This window comes from Rhipicephalus microplus, chromosome 6 (genome assembly GCF_043290135.1).
Source record: "Rhipicephalus microplus isolate Deutch F79 chromosome 6, USDA_Rmic, whole genome shotgun sequence".
Lineage (NCBI taxonomy): Eukaryota > Metazoa > Arthropoda > Arachnida > Ixodida > Ixodidae > Rhipicephalus > Rhipicephalus microplus.
In genome coordinates this window covers 130,978,192-131,001,747 of record NC_134705.1, presented here as the reverse complement: position 1 = coordinate 131,001,747, position 23,556 = coordinate 130,978,192, and the positions used below count along the sequence as shown (strand labels likewise).

General features: G+C 46.6%; 1 long non-coding RNA gene across 1 annotated transcript; it reads right to left on the bottom strand.

Moving 5' to 3' along the window:
* Window positions 1–658: 658 nt before the first annotated feature.
* Window positions 659–22,054, bottom strand: LOC142764940 (uncharacterized). Its single transcript, XR_012883974.1, has 3 exons — window positions 21,800–22,054; window positions 4,008–4,046; window positions 659–809 (listed from the first exon to the last, which is right to left on the bottom strand). It is a non-coding gene; the product is annotated as an uncharacterized LOC142764940 (long non-coding RNA).
* Window positions 22,055–23,556: the final 1,502 nt, after the last annotated feature.

The following is a 23,556-nucleotide window of genomic DNA, read 5'->3' as shown; positions in this document are numbered from 1 at the left end:
TCAGAATGGTTGAATCGTTTTTTTAAACAAAACCGAAACACAGCAATAAACGAAGTCACAAGTACGATTCGCCGCCCGCAAGTACGAAGACTAGGCAAATGTGCGTACTATACCTATTGTTTCTATGGTCGCTTAATGATCGCAGCGACAGAGTCCCCTCTCGTTAATTTCAGGGAACTCTTTGCCTAGCGACGAGAGGACGTGCGGAGTAATGAAACGAGATGTTGCTTACTGCAGAGTGTGTTCAGGGTGTTTCTTGCATCGCGTTTTGCGGGCGGATAGTTTGCGGTAATTGGCCGATGCAGAGGGGTGTTATGCGGATAACGTTATGTACGTGGTCATGACTCGTTGGCTACAGAATCCAAAAGGCACCAGATAGAGAAGATGTTGCTCTGTCTTGCGGCACTATAGTGCGTAACACAAATACGCTGCTTAGTTTACAAAGCGCTAGGGTTCGCCGTGGCACAAGTTTTCCTTACAACAACGTTATACCCACATTTCATCTAGTGCGCTGCACCTTTGATAAGGTAATTTGCTTCAGCTGTTTTCCGCCGCTGAAAGAAGGAGACTGGCGCAGGCAATACTTGGATTCACTAATAACAACTTTATTACCGTGTGTGATTCCGTACGTGTGAACCTACTCTCTTAACGCTCCGCACGTGAGCACCTCACCAGGCACCCCAACATAGTTGTGAAACTGTTGCAATTGCCGCTGTTCCCGCCAGGCAGACACCGGTTCACCCTGCCATTATAGTGGTACAGGTTCCGAGCACGTCGTCCAAAGCGAAGCCTGGGGTTGCAGCTGCAGGCTTCCAATAAAAAAGGAAAAATAATTCATATAGACAAGGTAACGGTAAGATGAAACAGCATTACTATATTACTATTTTCGATAAAAATCACTCCGATCACCCACATGGCAGCAATACATTTTATGTGAAGCAGTCAGCTAGTAGCAGTTACGCCAGCTTTTTGCTTGGAGTCAAGCGTTAACAGCTGGCTGAACAACTTCGTTTAAAGGCCCCTAAACCACTTTGAGTTCAATGGCAAGAGAGTAGTTTCCTGCTCGCCTTTGCAACCCTTCCTGCAAGTGCTATCTCCTCCTCGTCACTTATATCTTTATAAAGCATGTGGCATGTCCACACTAATTGTTGAGACAATCAAGATTTCGCACTTTTCGACAAAGTCCTGCTCTTTCTGCTTGCGCAGTCGCAAACGCAGAACGCGATAGGAAATCAGTTTATTGAGCACGATAGTCGTGTAATACAACTAGTAGTAGTAAACATTTATTTAGAAAAAAACAGAGGTTGCTAGGCTACAAGGCGGAACGGACGCGCGACTTCATTGCAAAGTAGAGTATGAAAGATTTCACAAAAGGTGCCTTGTATAATCACCAATCGAGAGCTTACGTCATGCTGACGCCGTGTCGTCAAACTGCCTACATCACGAAGTGTGCCGCAAGAACACGTAACGCCGGAAAAAAATGAAACGCCGTTCTTTTAAATGCGAAGCATTTCTTAGCGAACTTCGGCGACTTTGAGCATATCTATCTATCTATCTATCTATCTATCTATCTATCTATCTATCTATCTATCTATCTATCTATCTATCTATCTATCTATCTATCTATCTATCTATCTATCTATCTATCTATCTATGACTTTTAGCTGTCTTGGCCGTTCTGAAAATGGTATCAATGCCAAACTTGGTATGGCGTAACATGACTGTATGAGTAACACATTTACCTTGTCATAACATGAAAATCAGGACATCTATGTCATAAATGTCATGATTTACATTTCTTGGTCCTGACATTCTTGCAGTGGTTTCCGTCACTTGGCATGTTGAAAAAGTGGTATGGTATAGCATTATTGCATGGCGAACAAAAGTGTCAGACCCTAACATGAAAATCATGATATGCGTGTCATGTAACAGCATGACTACATTCTACGCTCATGATGCGCTCGCAGCTGTTTCGCTTGTGTCACATACAAAATTTGGTATTACAGAAGATGAACGAATGACAAAGTTATGTGACTGGTGCAAACATGATAATTATGAGATGCGTGTCATGTAACAACATGACTACATGCTACGCTCATGATGCGGTCATGGCCGTTTCGCTAGCTTCACATGTACCAAACTCGGTAATACGTGACGCGAACGGACGGCATAGGTAAATGGCACATCCAAACATAATCACGACATGCGTGTCATGAAACAACGTGACAACATGCCTCATTGATGATGCGCTCGTGTCCATTTCGCAAGCTTCACATGCACCAAACCCGGTATTACCTGGCGCGAACGGACGACATAAGTAAATGACGCATCCGAAAATGATAATCACGGCATGCATGTCATGAAACAACATGACTACATGCCTCACTGATGATGCGCTCGTGGCCATTTCGCGAGCTTCACATGTACCAAACTCGGTATTACGTGACGCTAACGGACGACATAGGTAATGGACCCATCCAAAAATGATAATCACGACATGCGTATCATGAAACAACACGACTACATGCCTCACTGATGAAGCGCTCGTGCCCGTTTCGCTAGCTTCACATATGCCAAATTTGGTATTACGTGACGCCAATGGATGACGAAGGCATGCGACGGGCGCAAACACAATAATCATAAGATGTGCTTCATATGAAAACATGACTACATGCCACAGTCAAAGCGCCAGTACATTTCGACGTGACGCGATGCGCGTGCTCGCCGGCGTTCATTGCGTCGTGTCACGCCAGCTTTGCCACGACAGGCGCCGGTCCTGCCATATACTCGCAGGGGCACACCACGCTGCCTTGCTTTGACGCATGCGCGTTTCAGTGCATTCCTCCGTCACAAAAAAAGGGAAATGCAGTGTTGTCTGGGTAACGCATCGGCGCGAAATGCAGCATGTCGCATTTCGCACCGGTTGCCGTCGGACCGCGCCAACGGATGCTAGTTGCGCCTGGCGTCAGACTATTAGAGTGCTCGCGTTTCGCTAACATAGCGTCACTGTGCCCAGCGTTCTCGTGTGTCAACGTTATGTTGGACTATAGTGGGCCCTTCATGATGCGCTCGCGGCTGTTTTGCTAGCTCAACATATACCAAATTTGGTGTTACGTGACGTCAATGGATAACGAAAATGTATGACTGGTGCAAACATGATAATCCTGACACGCATCTCATGTAAGAACATGACAACATACCTTGCTCATAGCGCGCTCTCGGCCGTTTCGCTAGCTCCACATATACTAGTGTTTTGTATCTTGTGACGTGAATAGATTACGAAGGTCATTGACACATCCCTACATGATAGTCAAGACACGGAAGTCATGTACGGCATCAGTTACCTCCACCTCGTAACGATGTGCTGGTTTCAAAAGACATATCAACATTTATCATTCGTGCTTGCCATGCCGTCGATTGCCACTGAACGTGGGATCTGCCTTTTTTTTTTTCACGAAGCAACAATCAGCAACAGTTTATTAGTTGCGCTTCACCACGTTAGTCTTTTAGGCTCACCAATTCAAATCAGGTCTCATAGCTTAAAATGGTCTGTACTTTTAGTGGAAACAAAAGCGAAACACACCAATAAACGAAGCCACAACTACGTTCGAAGCCCGAAAGTATGAAGACTAGGCAATTCCATATACTAAGCATCATTCCCATAATCACCGAACATTCGCTGCGCCAGAGTAACCTCTCGTTAATTTTAGAAACTATATCGTTCGTCTCACATGTGAACGTTTTTCCTTTCTGTGTTAGCCCCCCCCCCTTGCATTTTATAAGTTATGTCCTAATTTACCTATATAGCGTGCACAAGATAGAAGATAGTATGGCGCTGCGATTCTTTTTCAATAACTATAATGACTTTCACGTGTCCTTATTTGATCCATTGATCCACAGCATATTTACCTAAATTTACGGCACCACACCGCACGTGCAGGCTACACGTGAGATTTGTTCAATGCCCAACGAGTCATGAGTACATTGAATGTGAAATAAGTGCCTACCTGTAGGATAACGACATGCGCCTTGTCTTTTGTCACACTCTGAAAAAAAAAATCACAGCATATCCACTGAATGAATGGTGATGAATGGGGTGAAGTGCTGGAAGGTTTCATTGCTATGTCATGAACCATCCGCGAAGATCACCCACTACATCATAAAGACGTGACAAACACTGTATATACTTGTACAAGAAATAATAAGATACGTAAGAGGTACCTATACGTCACTTCCATTCCACCTTCAGTATAACGGATTTATGGCCAGTAAAGTGGTGAATTGGTGACGGGGTGTTGTGGGATGTTTGCAGGCACAAAGTAGAGAGAGGGCAGTTTTCAAAGGTGGCACTATAGGTGGTCACGTACAAATAAGGAATGGACTGAATCTGACAATCTACGGTTCTTTGACGTGCACGTGGATACAAGTACACAACCATCTTGCATTTCAATTTGGCTACCTCCAACAGTATTGTCTTTATTGTCGGTCAAGTGGTAGATCAGTGATAGGAGGTAGTGGGATGTTTGCAAGGACAAAGTAGTGTGGGCAGTTGGCAAAGGAGGGACTATAGGTGGTCTCATACATACATACATACATACATACATACATACATACATACATACATACATACATACATACATACATACATACATACATACATACATACATACATACATACATACATACATACATACATACATACATACATACATACATACATACATACATACATACATACATACATATAGGCATACATGCATACATGCATGCATGTATGCATACATACAAGGGATGGACAGAACCACACCTTTAGAAGCTTCGCCCCTAAAAGCTCACCCTTCGTAGTGTTTGTAGTTGCAATAATTATTCGGAAAAGATCGTAGTTTGAAGACGAAGGAGTGTGTTTTGAATAAGTGCTACCTCTGCTAACTCCGGCGTATTTCTGTGGCAATTTAAGTCTTTTGATCGGTTTTCGCTGCTCCCTTGGAAAGGATGGATGTAGACCAACCTGGGCGCCCGCCGGTATCAGTGGCGTCGGCGGCGGCCGCCTCCAGGAAGCGGATTGGACAGGCGAGCGACAGCGACAGTGAAGATATTCATGCCTACTGTCTCAGCAGTGATTACTTTTCAGATGACGGTTTCCAATCTGTGCGGAGTCGCAACGCAAAGAGAAAGAATATGAGGACATCCTCATCTTCAAGAGTCAAACTGTAAGTGAAACACCAAAGTCGAACACTTATACCATCCTGTTTCTGCCTGCACTTCCTACCGACACACCTCCCACATGCTCCCTTTGCAACCATCTTTATTGCAATTTCGAAAACATGCTCTGGCTATGCCCTACCCACAGCGCAGCACAACTGAATACCAAAGAGGCTTGGCAGGAAGCCCTTAAGAGCAATGAATACAGGCAGCAACTACAGGCGGTCCAGAGGGCCCGGGACATCGCTACAAGCCTTCGGCTGCCAGCGCCATCCTGAGCAGAGCCTCCAGGTTTAATTAAGGGTCGGAATGGCCCTTTCTCAGCCTCCTCAGAATATGTTTTAAATAAAGTCAATCTCTCTCTTTTTCTACCGTCAGCATGAAACGCCTTAACAGACAGTCCGCGTCGAGCTCTCGGGAAGCGCTTGTGCCAAATGAGATTAGAGACATAAGAGTGAACGCCAGAAAAAATATATTGGCTGTTGACATTTTGCACGCAAGTGCTTTGGGCGTTTCGCGCAATGTAACTGACTTAGACGGCAATCAGGTGCGCTCTCATGTTCCCTTGGTATCTGATATAGTGACCAGCGTCACCTACGACAAAGATGTGGCCATTTCAAATGACGACTAACAACTTCTTGTCAAGCCTAAAAAATAATATCACGGAAGCGATGCAAGCGTCCAAATATAAATTATCATTCTCGACTAAAATAACACAGTTGTACATTGAACTGGAAAGATTAAGAGCTATACAAAGGCGTGTTCAACGACGATACAGACGCACAAAGTTTATTTATGACATAAGGGAAGCAAAACAGCTCCAGAAAAATATTCAACGACGCATTAAAAAGCTGGATAGCGAACGCTGGAAAGCATTCTGTGAATCTCTCGACCCTCATAAACCGCTGTCATATTTCTAAAGAACAGTTCATGGTCTTCGCTCCTCTCCATAACAACGGCACCCTTTTAACGCTTTGGCACTCCATCATGAAAAAACAGAACTCAAAGTGGCTGAAACATTTCTCAGGAGAGTTGCCAGGAATATTATGAACGAGAGCATCGATGCCATGATCGTTCCTGAGACTCGATTACCAGAAACGGACTTTCCATTCACCATGAGAAAACTGGAAGGTGCGTTAGTCGCTTCTAAGCGCACGTCATCGCCAGGGCCTGATGGTATTGCTCATAGTGAGTTGAGGCATCTTGGACAAAAAGCTAGAAGTGAACTTTTAACATGCTTCAATAACTCCTGGCTCAGCGGCAGTGTTCAACGAGAATGAAAAATAAGTCGAATAATACCACTTCTGAAATCGGGGAAATCACCATTGGGCTTGACAGCGTATCGCCCTATTGCCCTCGCAAGCTGCCTCGGAAAATTGATGGAAAGAATGGTTCTATTTCGTCTCGAGTGGTACTTGGAACGATACACCAACTACCCTTCCTGCATAACAGGCTCCCGTCGGGGCCGCTCGTCTATCGGCTGGGTCCTTGACTTATCGAAATTTGTTCAGCAAGAAAAAAGTCGAGAGCGTATATCAGTGGCATTCTTTCTTTACGTGAAGGGTGCATATGATAATGTAGCTCACGATGCCATCCTCGCTTCTCTCGAAGCAATGGGCATTGGTGGACGAATGTTCCAATGTATAAAAGACCATATACCAGGCCGAAATTTTTGTGTGCACACAGATTAGGGTAAAACTACTGAACATTGCACCTACTACGGAGTACCTCAGGGAGGTGTTTTAGGCCCCACCTTGTTCAATGTGGCCCTCATTGGTCTGGCGGAGTTTCTGCCAAAGTCGGTGTGCATATCCATATACGCTGGTGATATTTGCCACTGGAGTGCTGCAGTTACTCGCGCTCAGGTGCGTGCAAGAATAAAGCGGGCAGCAACCCTCACAACAGCCTACCTTCATGAAGAAGGCCTGACTATATCAACTGTGAAGTGCGCATTGATTGCATTTACACGCAAACCAAGACGCCACACCCTGTTTACATCAATGGGCAAAGTGTCAAATATGCATGGGCGCAACGTTTCCTAGGAGTAATTATCTACAGAAGTCTTTCGTGGAGCCTGCATTGTGCGTATTTGAAGAAGAGACTGCTATCTATTGTGCATATAATAAAATTAATGTGCGGGAAAGCATGTCGAACTTCTGTGGCTTCCTTGCTACAATTTTATAGGGTGCTATTTCTGGGTCTATTGCACTGAAGCTTGCCGGTACTGACGGACACTTGCAAATCCAATCCTTATTCATTGGAGAGTTTGCAGAGTCAGACGCTGCGTATATATCTAGGACTGCCATGATTTTCTTCTACCTATGCCACAATCGTGCTTGCCAAGGACCATCCGGTCAGGACATATAGAGTTGTGAACTGCTTCAGAGCGCACATTCGACATCCTAGCCGTGTCCCCGACCACTACTTGTCCCTTCTACCCTCCGAAAGACCACGTGCTACGTTTTCAGACGTCATAACCAAACATCTAAACAGTATTCTAACAGAATGTACGCCACCTACTAGAATTGCCCGTCCATTGTGGTATCTTGACCAGCCGCAGGTACGTCTATAAATTCCGGGTATGAAAAGGAATAGCAATCATTCCAATGTAGCATTGGAGCAAGCAACACTGCTATTATTATTTGAGTTATACTTGGACCGAATGCAGGTGTACACTGTTCAGTTCGTTTCATCTAGCAGCTCATTAGGTGCTGCTGTAATTCCGGCTGCAGTGATGACAAACAAATTTAAGTTGTCACGTACGACCACGTCCACGGCATCAGAATTTGCTGCTATAAAAGCCGCTTTACAGTATCTTATTCAAGAGCGTCCAGGAAAATGGGCCATATTCTGTGATTCGAAGGCAGCACTTCAGAGTTTGCAGTTTGTCATGCGTAAGAGTAATCGTGACCATTTGGTACATGAAATAAGACATTGCCACCGTCAAGCTCTAGCACGAGGGCATGATGTTATATATCAATGGCTGCCTGGACACGTCGGTGTTACTGCAAATCGTTTTGCACATGATGCAGGCCGCTCAGCCCATGAAGGAACACGTGTGGTCCCAATTCCTCTATCAAGTACTGATGCAGCAAGACAACTTTTCTTGCTAGCTCGAGATCTTACACGCATGCTCTGGTCGTCTACAAGCTTCCAAAAGTGTCACTTATATGAACTGAATCCTTTGCTGAAGATACAGCTACCATCACAACTTTCCCGCTCCGATGCAACACTGTTATGCCACCTTTGGTTGGGTGTTGCATTCACAAAGGTGTACTCCTTTCGCATCACTATGGCAGACACCTCTACATGCGACTCCTGCGGAACTGAAGAGACCATCGAACACGTCCTGTGCAGCCGCGCTTGCTAAGACGCACAGCTATGCAAGCTCCGGATGGTTTTGAACCAACTACACCTTAGACCATTCTCTGTGCAGAAGATTTTGGGAACTTGGGCGTCTGCCTCAACTGCGCAGAAGGCGGCTAGAGCACTCCTACATTACTTGAAGACAAGAAACCTGAGCGACAGCCTGTAAATTGTGTGTGCTCCCCTGAATGTGCTCGTGATTGTGTGTACCTTTCTTGTCTCTCTGCAACCTCTTTTCTTCATTATTTCCGTACATGGTGCAGGGTAGCAAAACAGGTGTGTCTGGTTAACCTCCCTTTCTTTCCTTGCATCGTTATCTTTCTCTCTTGAAGTAATTTTACAAGCAGTATAATGCTATCTGAAATGCTCTAAATGCAAATTTACCTTTCCCACAGGGATGCGGAAAATCCACCAGCCCTTTTAGTGATTAGCGAAAACTGTTGTCGTTCTCCTTCCACAAGAGTCTTGTAACTATGCTTCACCACCTTTATTTTTAGTCTAATAATTGTTCGGGATAACAAGCACTTACAATGAGATGTGGCATTATACACCTTCACTCTATTTGTTCCACGTTGTCTGCGCCTGCACCTAAAGTTGATTGATTTGATTTGTGGGGTTTAACGTCCCAAAACCACCATATGATTATGGTTTGTGGGGATTAACGTCCCAAAACCACCACCATTGCCAGTACTTACCTACAGTTTCTGCTCCGTAGGTAAGTATTCGCAAGACGCAGCTGTTATATACCTTCTTCTTGATGGATAGTGGCAATCTACCAGTTATGATTTGAGAGTGCTTGCCAAATGTGCTCCCCCCCATTCTTATTCTTCTAGTTACTTCCATCTCGTGGTTCAACTTCGTGGTTATTACCTGTCCTAAGTAAACATACTCCTTTACAAATTCCAGCGCCTCTCCACGTATCAACAAAATGCTGTTTTCGGCCAAGATTGTTGCACATAGTTTTTGTGCATATTACTTTTCATACCTACTTTTCTAATTTCAGTGTCTAATTCAGTAATCGTGAACTGTAATTCGTCCCCCAAGTCACTCATCAAGGCAATCTCATCACGAAATCGCAGGTTACTAATGTACTTTCCATTAACTCTTACCCGTAACCTTTCCCAGTCTAGGGTCCTGTATGCGGCCTGTAAACATGCGGTGAATAGTATTGGAGAGATCTTGTCTCCCTGCCTTACACTCTTCCTCATTGGGATTCTGTCGCTTTCATTATGGAGTACTGCGGTGGCATTGGATCCTCTGTAGGTTTCTTCCAGTGTGTTTATGTAGGGCTATTCGATGCCCTGATGCCGTAGTGCCTGCATCACTGCTGATGTCTCGACTGAGTCAAATGCCTTCTCGTCATCTATGAAACCTATGCATAGGGGTTGGTTGTATTCAGCGCATTTCTCTATTACCTGATCGATAGTAGGAATATGGTCTACTGTGGAGTAGCCGGCACAAAATTCTGCTTGATCCTGTGGCTGTGTAAACTCTAATATTGTCTTACAACTATTAGCTAATCTTTTGTAAATAGTTTGTAGAGAACGAAGAGTAAGCTGCTCGGCCTGAAAATTTGCAAGTTTTTGACGTCTCCTTTCTTATAGATTAAGATGATGTTGGCGTTCTTCCGAAATTCTGCTACTCTTCCCGTCAAGACACACTTTGTATATAAGGTGGCTAATTTTTCTTACACAATTTTCCCGCCATCTTTCAGGACATCCGCTGTTACTTTATCCTCACCAGAGGCTTTATTATCCTCTTTGCTTTCTTTTTAGGGTTTTCCTTACTTCCCCTGTTGTCACTGGTAAAATGTCGAATTCTCCTGGACTATTAGAGTTTCTCACAATACCATCGTGCTTCTTTTGACTTCTGTACAGCTCTCTGTAGAACTCCTCTACCATCTCGACTATCCAATTCATATTGGTTGTGACATTGCCTTTATTGTTTCTCAATGCATACATCCAATTTCTGCTGATGCACAAATCTACTTTACTCCTATTGCTGTCGGCTACTTTACGCCTATTGATTAACTGCACCGTACCAGAAGAGGATGAACCCATTAGCGCAGTGGCTCCACTGGGACAACGCGAGTGAGAAGGGGCAGAAAAAAGGGTTCCTAATAGCCCATCAACAGGCCCTGACGGCATCCCAATTATGCTAATAAAGAAACTAGAGCCAAGCTATAAGCAAACATTAAGAGAGGCAGCGAGCAAAGCAATAAAATATGGTGCATCTCCCAATGGGTGTAAACTAAGCAGGATCAGCATGATCTATAAAGGAAAGGGGGCAAAGCTGATATAAACAACTACCATTCTATAACAGTGACATCAGTAGTTTACAGGCTGGTGATGCAGATAGTAAAGGAAAGACTACAGACATGGGTGGAGAATGAGGAGGTGCTGGGAGAACTACAATATGGGTTCCGTAAACGAAGGAGGTTGAAGAACAATCTGTTTTCATTGATGCAGTGTATTGAAATAGCGAGAAAAAAACAGGCCCCTGCGGCTGGCATTTGTAGATATCAAGGGAGCTTACGATAGTGTGATTCAAAAAGACTAGTGGGGATTACTCGACATACTAGATGTGGAGATGCAATAACTCATCTTCTAAAGAATATCTGAAAAGTATCACGGTAGTTATTCTATGAAAAGAAGAGGTATTTGAACCTATAAAAATGCAACGCGGGCTTCGACAGGGATGTCCCTTGTCACCTTTGGCATTTATGTTGTATCTGCAGGAACTAGAAGACAAGTTAGAGGGATGTCGACTCGGCTTCAGTAGATCTTTTGCCAAGCAAGTAAAACACACAAAGCAGTCATTATCAGCATTTATGTATGCAGATAAAGTAGTAATAATAGTCGACAACAAGGAAGATCTGCATGGATTTATAGACATCTGTGGTAATGAGGGAGATAGCTTAAATAAGAAATTCAGCAGAGAAAAACAGGCAATCATGATTTTTTCTTGATAACAAAGGTAGTGAGCATAACATACAGGAAGTCACGCTAGAAATAGTGGGTAAATACAAATATTTGGGCGTATGGATAAATAACGGTGTGGAGTACCTAAGGAAGCACGAAAGATGCGTAATGACTAAGGGCACCAGCAATGCAACCATAATGAAAAATAGGGCACTGGAAGTAAAATAGGTATGCTATTGTGAGAGCGATTTGGAAAGGTGTCATGGTCTCGGGCTTGACGTTCGGCAATGTGGTTTTGTGCATGAAATCAGAAGTTCAAGCAAGATTGCAATATAAACAACGTGGCATGGGTAGACTTGCTTTGGGAGCACACGAGAATACCCCAAACAAGAGGGTGCAAGGTTACATCAGATGGTCATCGTTTGAGTGCAGGGAAGCTAGCAGCAAGATTGAATTTAAGGAGCTATTGAGAAAAATAGGAGAGGAGCGTTGGACTAGGAAAGTTTTCAGCTACTTGTACAAGAAAAATGTTGATACTAAATGAAAAAAGCAAACTACGAAATCGCCAAGCAAGTGTTTATACAACAGCAGAATACCAAGCCAAAAGGAAACATCGGTTTAGAAGAAGGCGAAGGAAGCAGAGAGGTACAAGTGGAAGATTGCAATGCTTACGGAATCGCCACTGAGGACCTTCCGAACTTTCAAGCAGTAAATCGCAAAAGAAAATGTCTACGATAATTTTCGTGGTACAGGAGTATTGCGGACAATTATAATGTTGTGTAAAGGGCTCCACCCTATACTCCAAGGTAATGTCACGGAATTTTTCAAAGCACTGGTGTTTAGGGACAGTGAAGACAAAATAGATTTTCGACGGGTAGAAATAACTAGGAGGAGGCTAACTGACTGGTGGCTATTATCAAGGTGCGAGTGAAATGCAATCCTTTAACTCATAGTGATAATACTTGATTTTATGGCTAGGTGGCGTGAGCCACCACAAGATATAAAGGGCCCAGCCGGATACACCCATCCATCCATCCATCCATCCATCGATCCAGATAAAACCCCTGAATTTCTAGCGACGTGTAGAGAAGACCTGCTTTTAAGTGTGAATACACTTTATAAGCGACCCCAAACCATCCACCGCCGTCAGCGGCGTCCACAGTCTTCTCTATATCTTTAAAGGAAAGAGGACTTGGCGGGCCGCAGCGTGACACTCTACCGAATAAGCCACGGACGCGACGCTGATATCGGTGTCAGTAACGCGCTTTTTACCCCCTCCCCCTTCGCTCGCTCCTCCGTTCTTTTCGCTCGCTGCAGCTGCGCGCGCACCCCTCTCTTTCGCGCGCCCGCCTTCTCTCTGAGTCTCCCGTCGAGAGCGGGTCGTGCGATGGATGTCCCGGAGGCAACGCTACCATCAACAACGAATGCAGTACAACCGAATGCCAGAACTGCACCTGTCGTTGGAGGTGACGGTACCGCGGTGGTTTCGCCGACGTTGGAAGACGAGGCGGTGCTGCGAAGGGCTCGTGAGACCGAACGTAAGCGGGCGAAGCGTGCAGCGGATGCCGAACTGCGTGCTCGCGAGGCCGAGTGCAAGCAGGCGAAGCGTGCAGCGGATGCCAAACTGCGCGCTCGCGAGGCCAAGGACAAGCGGGCGAAGCGTGCAGAGGATGCCGAACTTCGCTCTCGCGAGGCCGAGGACAAGCGGGCGAAGCGTGCAGCGGATGGTGAACTGCGCGCTCGCGAGGCCGAGATGAGGCGTCAGCATCGAGCCGCGAACGCGGCCCAAGAAGCGGAACGACAACGCAAGCGTCAGGCGGAGAAGGGCGATGAAGGCCGGCGTCAAGACGCCGCTCGCAATCGTCAACGGCGAATGGACGTTCCCGAAGCCGTTCCAGCCAGTGAACGTGCGGCGCGGGAGAGGGTGCGAGCCCTGGACTTTTCTCGTCCGGACGCGTCGTGAAGTGTAAACAAATAATACTTCGTATATAATGTATCTGTTTACAAATGCTTCATGACAAACAACACTTAAATTCATTATTTACACTTTATTCATCATCATCAGTATTAAAACTCCCAAGCATTTCCCCAAGGGTGAACATGGTTAAGTGCGAGTGCACGGGGTGATGCTATGAGGGGGAGTAAAGTTAAAATCCGTTGGCATTCACCAGTGAGTTAACGTAAACTCCCCCGTGTGATCAAATTACGATTTCCAGGAACCATTACACCAGAAAGGCACCATAGTGTGATTAATAAATATAATAGTGCGAATTAATAAATACCCCTCATAACATCACCCCGTGCATTCACACTTAACCATGTTCACCCTCGGGGAAAAGCTTGGGGATTTTTTCGCTCATAGCGTCGCATTGTTACTGCAGTGTGATGAACACTTCGCTTTTCATAATTACGTGTCTATGCATTTTCTCGATAAAGATACACACTGACCAACACCAGCGTATTGAAGGTGCGCCTCAAGTATGCGTCATATTTGATTTTTGATTGACCCAGATCTCAAGTATGAATGCAGCCGCAAAATCAAGATGGATGGGCGTTGAGCAAGGGGTTAAACATTTGGCGGGTGCCTGAATCGTTGGACAGAGGCCAACAAACAAACAGAGGAACTGACTGAGCAATTTTTTTTCGCGTTCAAGTGTCAGAATAAAGACTTAAAAAGTCTCTTCGTCACGAGAAGGGTGGGGATGATGTTGGTCGTGGAAGCATCGCTGCATCTTAGCATCTCTCCAGGGCTCCGGCTTTCCCCTTTCCTATCGTTACGGATGTCATAAACGTATACGGGGCCATTGTCCTTAGTGAGTGGTTATTCCTTGCAGGTGTGTGCTAAAAAATGGAGGACCCTTGCCCCCGTATTCAGAAATGCTCCTGGAGTGGAACTTGACTTCAATGCAGCACGAACTCGCGTGCTGTCTTTAGGCGGTGCTAGGGCAGCACAAACGCACAGACGCGTTTTAAACATGCTGCTTTGAAGGCGGTTTCAAGTCAAATTCAAGTCCAGAAACGTTTCTGAATACGGGAGTTAGGCTTCACCTTTAAGAGTTGAACGGGATAGTGAAATCCGGCCCCTCGTGCGCCCTTCAACCGCTAAGTACATACTCATTAATATTGTCACGAGGGTGAGAGAATGAATGAAATGAATATATTTACAAAATATGCAGGGAGAGTCAAAGACAGCTGCAGCCAAGATGGAGGCCCAACAGCAACAACAACACGAGTACGGTCACTTTCATCGTCTTCATCGTCTATGATGCTCTTTCGTTGCCGATGTCGCGTAACATATCACACCCCGCCGCTGCTAGCACCGTCTCGGCGCCTAAAGGAGAGTAGGATCATATGCGGATATGTAGGGTTTGAGGCGGGTCACGTGGATGACATCAGTAGCGGGTGCGGACAACGACGACTGACTGTCCAATGGAGCAATCTCGTATGTGATCTCGGTAAGCCGGCGTGAAACCTTGTAAGGCCGTGAGTAGCGAGACAGGAGCTTTGAAGAGAGGTTAACGTGGCGGCATAGTGTCCAGAGGAGGACCAATGAACCTGGAGAGTAAGAAACTACTCTGTGATGGCTATCGTAGCGGGCCTTCTGAGAGAGCTGCGAGCCAAGAAGACGTTCCCGTGTGATTTGGCGGGCCACTCGAGCCCGAGAAGTGGCATCCCTGGCGTACTCTGCAACCGTTTGCGTAGTTGATCGGAGAAGAGTCTCGAAGGGTAACGCTGGATGGCGGCCGAACAATAAATAGAAGGGAGAGAAGCCAGCGGTGTCGTGGCGTGACGACTTTTACGCGAATGTCACATGAGGCAAAGTACTATCCCAATCAAGGTGATCTTCGGAAACGTACACGGAGAGCATTGTGGTCAATGTTTCATTTAGGCGCTCAGTAAGACCATTTGGTTGTGGGTGATAGGCCGTAGTGAACTTGTGACGCGTCGAACACGAGCGAAGGATGTCACTTACTACTTTTGAAAGAAATGAGTGACCACGATCAGTCAGCAGCTGTCGAGGAGCGCCATGGTGAAGAATAACGTCGTGAAGCAAGAAGTCCGCGACGTCAGTGGCACAGCTTGTCAGTAGCGCTCTTGTGATAGCGTATCTTGTGGCGTAATCAGTCGCTACGGCTATCCACTTGTTTCCAATGAGAGAAGTAAGAAATGGTCCAACGAGATCAAGACCGACGCAGTAGAAGGGAACGGTGGGTATGCCTATTCGTTGTAGCGCACCAGCTGGTGGCAAGGTGGAATGTTTGGAGCGCTGGCAGCACTCACATGCAGCAGCAACGTATCGGCGCACAGAACGGTAAAGGCCTGGCCAGAAGAATCTACGCCGCACGCGATCGTACGTGCGCGTGACCCCGAGATGTCCCACGGTTGGGGCGTCGTGAAGCTGTTCAAGCACAGCGGAACAGAGTGTCACAGGAACTACGAGTAGTAGCTCTGGTCCCTCGGCGCTGGTGTTGCGTCGGTGAAGAATGCTATCGCGTAGAACGAACAAGTGTAGCGACGGGTCTACGTGGGGCAAACATAGACTCTGCATGATAGACCACAAGTAGACATCGCTGAGCTGTTCCTTGCGTATGTTGGTGAAAGCCGGCTTGGCGAAGACACAAGGGTCAGAATCATGTGCTGAAAGGTCAGGTGAGTCCACGGGGTGACGGGATAGACAGTCGGCATCCTGGTGCATTAGTCCAGATTTGTATGCCGCGTCAATCTGTATTCTTGTAGTTTCAAGGCCCAACGGCTAAGTCGTCCAGTTGAATCTTTGAGGGAAGACAACCAGCACAAGGCATGGTGATCTGTAATTACCGAAAAGGTGCTGCCAAACAAGTACGGTCGAAATTTTCCGACTGACCAGAATAGTGCGAGGCACTCACGCTCTGTAATGCGAAACTTGCTCTCCGAAGGAGAAATGAGGCGACTGGCATAAGCAATGACGCCATCCTGTCCTCGTTGCCACTGGGCGAAAACAGCACCAATTCTATGTTCGCTGGCATCGGTAGGAACTTAAGTATGGGCCGACGGGTCGAAATGGGCCAAGATGTGTGGGGAAGTAAGTATTGTTGTAAGGTTGCTGAAGGCCGCTGCATGGTCAGTACCCCAATAAAAAGGCATGTCCTTCTTCATTAGCTCCGTAAGTGGTCGGGAAATGTCAGTGAAATTCTTCACGAAACGTCGAAAGTAAAAACAAAGGCCGATAAAACTCCGTACATATTTTGCGAAATCTGGTATAGGAAAATCTTTGACAACTCGAATTCTGTCCAGATTAGGTTGCACGCCTGAGCACTGACAAGGTGGCCCAGCACAGTTATTTCGCGACGGCCAAAGCGACATTTGGAAGAGTTGAGCTGAAGTCCTGCTGTCCGGAAAACCTGAAGAACAGCCGTTAGGCGGCTACGGTAGCTTTCGAATGTAGGTGAAAATACGATGACGTTATCGAGATAGCACAGGCACGTGGTCCATTCGTATCCACGCAGGAAAGAGTCCATCATCCTTTTAAGTGTAGCTGGCGCATTACACAATTCGAATTGCATAACCTTGAACTGAAAAAGTCCATCCGGTGTGATGAATGCGGTTTTCTCACGGTCTCGATGATCACCAGAAATGTACCAATATCCTGATCGCAAGTAAATAGATGAAAAGTAGGCATACCCATGTAGGCAGTGGAGAGCTTAGTCAATCCGCGGCAGTGGATACACGTCCTTACGTTGACAGTAGTGTACGCAGAATGGCCAGCTGCCATCCTTCTTCTTGACTAGCACGACCGGCGATTCCCATGGACTGCAGGAAAGTTCGATGACGTCTTTTGTGAGCATTTCTTCGATTTCGTGCTGGATAACTTGTTGGTCAGCATTAGACACGCGATAAGGACGTCATCGGATGGGGCTGGCGTCTCCCGTGTTAATTCTATGAGTTACAAAGGCTGTCTGACCCAAAGGGCGGTCATCAAAATCAAAGATGTCGCGGTAAGATTTCAGCAGGTGCCGTATGTCAGCTGTCTGTGCTAGAAGAAGGTCCGGAGCAATCATCTTGTCGATGGTGGCATCCACTGCGCTCTTCGAGGGTGAGAACGGAGCAGAGGACGAAGAAGATTCGGCAACAAACGCTGATATGGCAGCATCTATAGAAGAAACTTTTGCCAAAGTCATACCATCTGGGATAACTTGAGCACACCAGCTGAAGTTGAGGATCAGAAAAGATGCGGTATTTCCCGTGACTGTCAAAAGTGGGTGAGGCATGGCAACATTTTTGGCCAGCAGAACGTCATCAATAGGTGTCAACATGTAGTCACCATCGGGAACGGGAGGGACAGATTTCAGGTTCACGTAAGTAACGGCTTGAGGTGCTAGGCGTACGTGATCTGCAGAACACAGACGGGGTTGAGCTGGTGTTGGGTCGTCATGGTAACACGGTAAATCAAGTTTAAGCATGCCGGTTCCACAATCAATAAGGGCAGAGTGGGCGGATAAAAAGTCTATGCTGAGGATAAGTTCATGGGAACATTTCTCGAGCACAGCATATAGCACTGTCGTGGAGTGATCAGCCACACTTATACGCGCGGAGCACATTCCAAGCACTGGAAACGTGCTGCCGTCGGCGACCTAGATGAGTAACACAGTGGGTGGTGTTAAAGCTTTCCTAAGGCGGCAACGAAGTTCTGAATTCATGACTGATATGTGAGCCCCAGTGTCCACAAGTGCAACAATGGGTGTGTCATCTACTTCAACGTCAATAAGGTTGCGTCGAGTCGGCAGCATGGTCAGAGGATTTGGCGGGCAAGTGGTCGATGCAGCATCACCTCCGGGAGCTCCATAATCTAGTTTTTCCGCGGCAGGTGGTCTGTCGGTGACGTTGGTCAGCTAAATTGGGGCGACGGAAGAGCAGTGAACGGGACGAGCATGCGGAGATGGAGAGCCACGACGATATGGCGGCATAGAAAGAACGTCTTCACTGGTGGACCGAGGTGGCTCCCGGAAAGTTTGAAAGCGTTCATGATTCCTCTCTGGCCGTTGGGTGTACCCATAGGATGCCTGATGCCAATATCACCGAGTGTTAGAATGGCGGGCCACTTGTCCGATACGGTGGCAGCTGAAACAAGTCGGGCGATCGTCAGCAGTCCTCCACTCGGCTGGATTGTGAGGGCGCGCCGGAAGGTTTTGGCTTTGGGCATACGAAACAGGGAGTCGACGATGGTCGATCGGCTAAGAGGGAGCTGTGGTGCGCTTGGAGGCTAGTCCAGCATTGGAAAGCTTTTGTCGCACAATGGCATGTACCAGTGGCACCATCTGAGGGCTCGAGTCACAGGCATGGGAGCACGTGGACGCCGGAAACAGAGCTTCAAGTTCACGTCTGATGATCTTGGTCACGTGCTCTGCAGTTAATGGCGTCTGTAGTGCAGGCCCGTCTTCGCACGACCAAGTTGCTGCGGTGTTTGGTAGTCGAGTGAAATTATGGATGATACGTCGACTTTTCGCGGCCACAAAACGCTGGCACTCCTTGATGATGGCATCGACTGTGTTGCAGTCCTTGCATATAAGAAGGTTGAGTGCATCATCTGCAATGCCTTTTAATATGTGAGCTACTTTTTCGGTTTCTTCCATACTGTTGTCTGCTTTCCGGCAAAGGGCAAGCAGGTCCTGTATGTAAGTCACGTAAGACTCTGATGACGTTTGCGCACGAGATGCCAACTCCTTCTTGACCGCTGCCCTTCTACCCACAGACTTGCCGAAAAGGGCGCGCATCTTTTCTTCGCATGCATCCCAGCTTCCAATTTCATCCATATGGCTCTCGTAACACACTTTTGCTGTTTCTTTAAAGTAGAACAGGATATTGGCTAACATAAGATTTTCATCCCAGCTGTAAATCTTACTTGTACGTTCGTACAACAGTAACCATTCTTCGATGTCGACATCATCCATGCCACAGAACGTGCCACGATCTTTTAGCTGCGGAAGGACAACAGTTGTTGTTGTAGTCGCCTCGGCGGCAGCGGGTCCCTGGTTTGCCATGGTGGTAAAATCCAATCGTCGGCCACTGCGGAGCTCCATTATATCGTGTTGTACCCCGCACCACCACCAAATGGCACAGGGGTGAGAGCATTTATGAAATAAATATATTTACAAAATATGCAGGGAGAGTCAGAGACAGCTGCAGCCAAGACGGAAGCCCAACAGCAACAACAACACGAGCACGGTCGCTTTCATCGTCTTCGTCGTCTACAATGCTCTTTCGTTGCCGATGTCGTGTAACAATATGTTTTGTCACACACACACACACACGCACACACACGCACACACACGCACACACACGCGCGTGCGCACGCGCGCGCGCGCGTTCTGTTGCGGTGGTTTAGTGGCGAAGGTACTCGGCTGCTGACCCGCAGGATGCGGGATCAAATCCCGGCTGCGGCGGCGGCATTTCCGATGGAGGCGGAAATGTTGTAGGCCCGTGTGCTCAGATTTGGGTGCACGTTAAAGAACCCAAGGTGGTCGAAATTTCCGGAGTCCTCCACTACGGCGTCTCTCATAATCATATGGTGGTTTTGGGACGCTAAATCCACATATCGATCAGTCAACACACGCATGCAGGCACGCACTCACACGCACACACACGCACGCACGCACACACACGCACGCGCGCGCGTGCACGCGAATGGTACATACAGTTTTTTTTATCTAAGGGAAGAGTCGCATGGCCTTCAAGATATGCGCCGTGCGCTCACCGTTTCGGATGCCATAAAGAGCCTAACAATGTCTCACAGATGGCAGCACAATATCCAGCGTTTGCTCTTTGCTTGATCAACGACTCTGGAAAGGCATGGTATGTTTTCGCTAGATGGACATACTTGTCCATTTTTAGAGTTGTTTGAAGGTTCCTGTCTGTTTTTATCGGCGATGGCTGCATTATCCCGGCCTTTTTCGACGTGGTTTGATGGCCTCCCAAATGCGCCTGCAGATCACCGAATGGGCTGGTTTTCATCGTGATACGTTCGAACAAAATGTATTAAGGAGACTCCTTTTATTATTGGCCTTTTTGTAGTATTTTGTCCAGAATCAGCTGCAAAGTATATCCTAGCTTTGAAGTAGAGCACCTGCTTGCCTCGTGAACAGCCCGAGTTTCATCCTCAATGGGACCAAAAATTTGATTCTTTGTTTAATTTGCTTAATTCTTTCTCGATTTTTTACTCACGGACGAGTTTTCGCTCACAACCAATGGGGCTGACGCCGACGGCTGGATTTCGGCGTCACGAGATTTCTAATGCTATAGCGTTACTATGCCAATAATCTAGCTCGACCCTCTTTCTCAGATTCCATTTTGTTTCTCGTACAGGAGCGCCTTCAGTGTCGATCATGTGGTCGTGCTTATCATGGTGCTCTGCAAGAGTGCAGCAAGAGTGGGTTCCCTTTGGTATGTCTTTCACAGATGTCTCTACACGGTGTGGTGGTTGTCTATTCGGGAGAAAAACCATTGCACCGAGTTTCGATGGCTCGAACACACGAATTAGCTCTGCGGCGATGATAGCGTTAACGGGAAAGCAAGCGCACTTGTTTTACCGCCACAGGCAGCTCACCCTGTGTGCATCAAACGTAGACCCTGTACGTACCGAACGGAACAGAAAACTGCGCGTACAACGTCTGACGTGTGAGAACGACCTAAACAGATGACCGAAAGCTCCACAATGTAAGTAAATACAATTATTTGTATTCGTACGCGCTGTAGTGTACGTCTTTTAACGGGTATCACGCAAGCGCTGTCCAAAAAGGATTTGGTTGGCACTAAGCTTATTGATCAATACGTTTAGTTCATACGATATATTTATTCTCAAAAAAAGGTTACAATAATTTATTCCAGCTTTTCTGCAAGTACAACGAGCAATGCAAGCACCATTATCTCTCAAGAATAGTACTGCGTCTGCCACATTTCTCACTGCTCAGGACCCAAGGGGTCTCTCTCACACAGCTACAAATAAGCACCTACCTGAACTCCGCGACCCTGCACGCAATATACTACGAATGGTTACCAAGGCTCCGACTGGTTATGCGGACTTCTAACATGTCATCTGAGGCAGCACATCTACAGGCCCCCCATTCTCCAAAGAGGAAAATAGCTAATTAAAGCCCGACACCTCGTTTCTGACATCCGGGCAACTAAAGGGGCCCATGCGAGGACAGTTGGATTTTACCGGACCGTCCCCGAGTGGAGCAAGCCTGCAGGTGACGTTGAGTTTATTCATCACAATAAAAGCGAGTAGAGTTTTTTTCACTCACTCACTTACGCGTCCACATATTTTCTCTACTCACCTAGCTCGTCCCTTCTTTCTTCCACATATCCTGTTGCAAGAGTCCCGTGTAGACAGAGCAAAGTATAGAGCAGCAGCATGATCAGTACTGCATCAGCTGAATGCACTACTGGCATTTATGCTTCAATGAAAGACGTTATGCATCAGCTGAAGCGCGTCTGGTATACTATACACCCACGATGTTTACTTATAACAGCTCTACACATAATCTGCCGAAAGCAGAATGTCTTTTTTTTCTAGGCACTTCGTCATACCCCATCACATGTTCCAAAGTGAGTGCCGTGTGCGAGTGCTCACCTACGGTTTTAGTAGTAGGGACCAATGACTGATGACCGACTTCTGTACCATTGTTATCTTGGTATTTCACGGTGATTGATCGAAACTATATTTCTACCCTGGAAAAAAGATATCGGTGCTAAATAGGGCCAATTCATAATCTCTTTGTCACCGAACTTTCTTCTTAGGTTTCAAACTTAGTGTCTTGTGTGCTTTAGCACATCTTAGTGGAGTTCGCCTATAAGCAAGCAGATGCTAAGAGGTATTTCTGAGAAGTTAATTGAACTTAAAAATTTCTAAGCGTTTGTTCCTGTTTTTAAAGTTAGTTCACCATTATTTTGTGTCGAAGAATAATTGCACACACAACTTTCCGTATCCAAAATTTCAAAACAGTGCAACAATGGCAACAATGTCTAAATCTCAATATGAAGCTACCTTCCATAACCAAAACTTCAAAACAGTGCAACAATGTCTAAATCTTACTATGAAGCTGCAGCAACAGTAATATTGTCTTATTAGACAGGCTTAGAAAAAAATTGACATAATCTTCCCAAAGGTAATTTGATGGGATGTGAAGCAGCCGCGTAGCGCGCAGGTGGCGCCACGAGTTGAACAGTGCTAACACGAGTGCTGCGGTGAGTGCACGAAGAATCGTTTGAAGTGAGGGCTGGTTTAGGTCTTGTGACACATACAGACATGTTTTAAGGCGTTCGTTAGGTGCGCGTCAGGTTTATTGAGCGTGAACCAACGAGTCGGCGGTGTAGCAAGCGATGGTAGTAGCAGCGAAGCGAGCGGTGGTAGAGGCAAGTGTTGCGGGAGAACGAACAAGGAGACCGCTGTGGGCGCTGCGGCGAGCACGCAGCCGGCGGGGAGACAGTGATATCAGCGCACTCTGTTAGGGGAGTGTGACGTCAACGCGCAGCTGCGGCGTCATGCTCCCCTCGCGAAGGTAACGCGTTGTGGCGAACGGAATGCCGATAGTTATCTATAACTATCGTCATGCCATACCAACTAGGCAAGCTGCCACACTTCTAAGAACGGAATACGTGGCGTTCCCCTCGCCGCAGTTGGTGGTCAATGCTACCCAAGGAGGATTAAAGAAAAATTGCTGAAGTGGAAGCTCCCGCACTGCCTTGCCAGCAGAAGTGAAGCCACCTTTTGCCAATGCAAAGATGGCGGAAACGTGCTCTTGCCTGATAGTGCCCACTTGAAGATCAAGTGGCTTTGATATGTGATGTAGATGATACGTAAAATCATTAAAAGATAGTTGTTCCCGACGAAATAACTCACAGAAACGGGTATGGATGACTGAATCTCCAAAAAACTCTGCCTCCGATTAGAGGCTAACAAAAAAAACTAGTACCTGTCAGACGCACTTGGAGCACTATGTGACCCGAAAAAGTTCCCACATTAAACTCATTGGGTGTGCGAGGGAACCGCTCCTTCTCCGTCAGCGTTCGTGTTTAATTGTGTGAGTGCGGC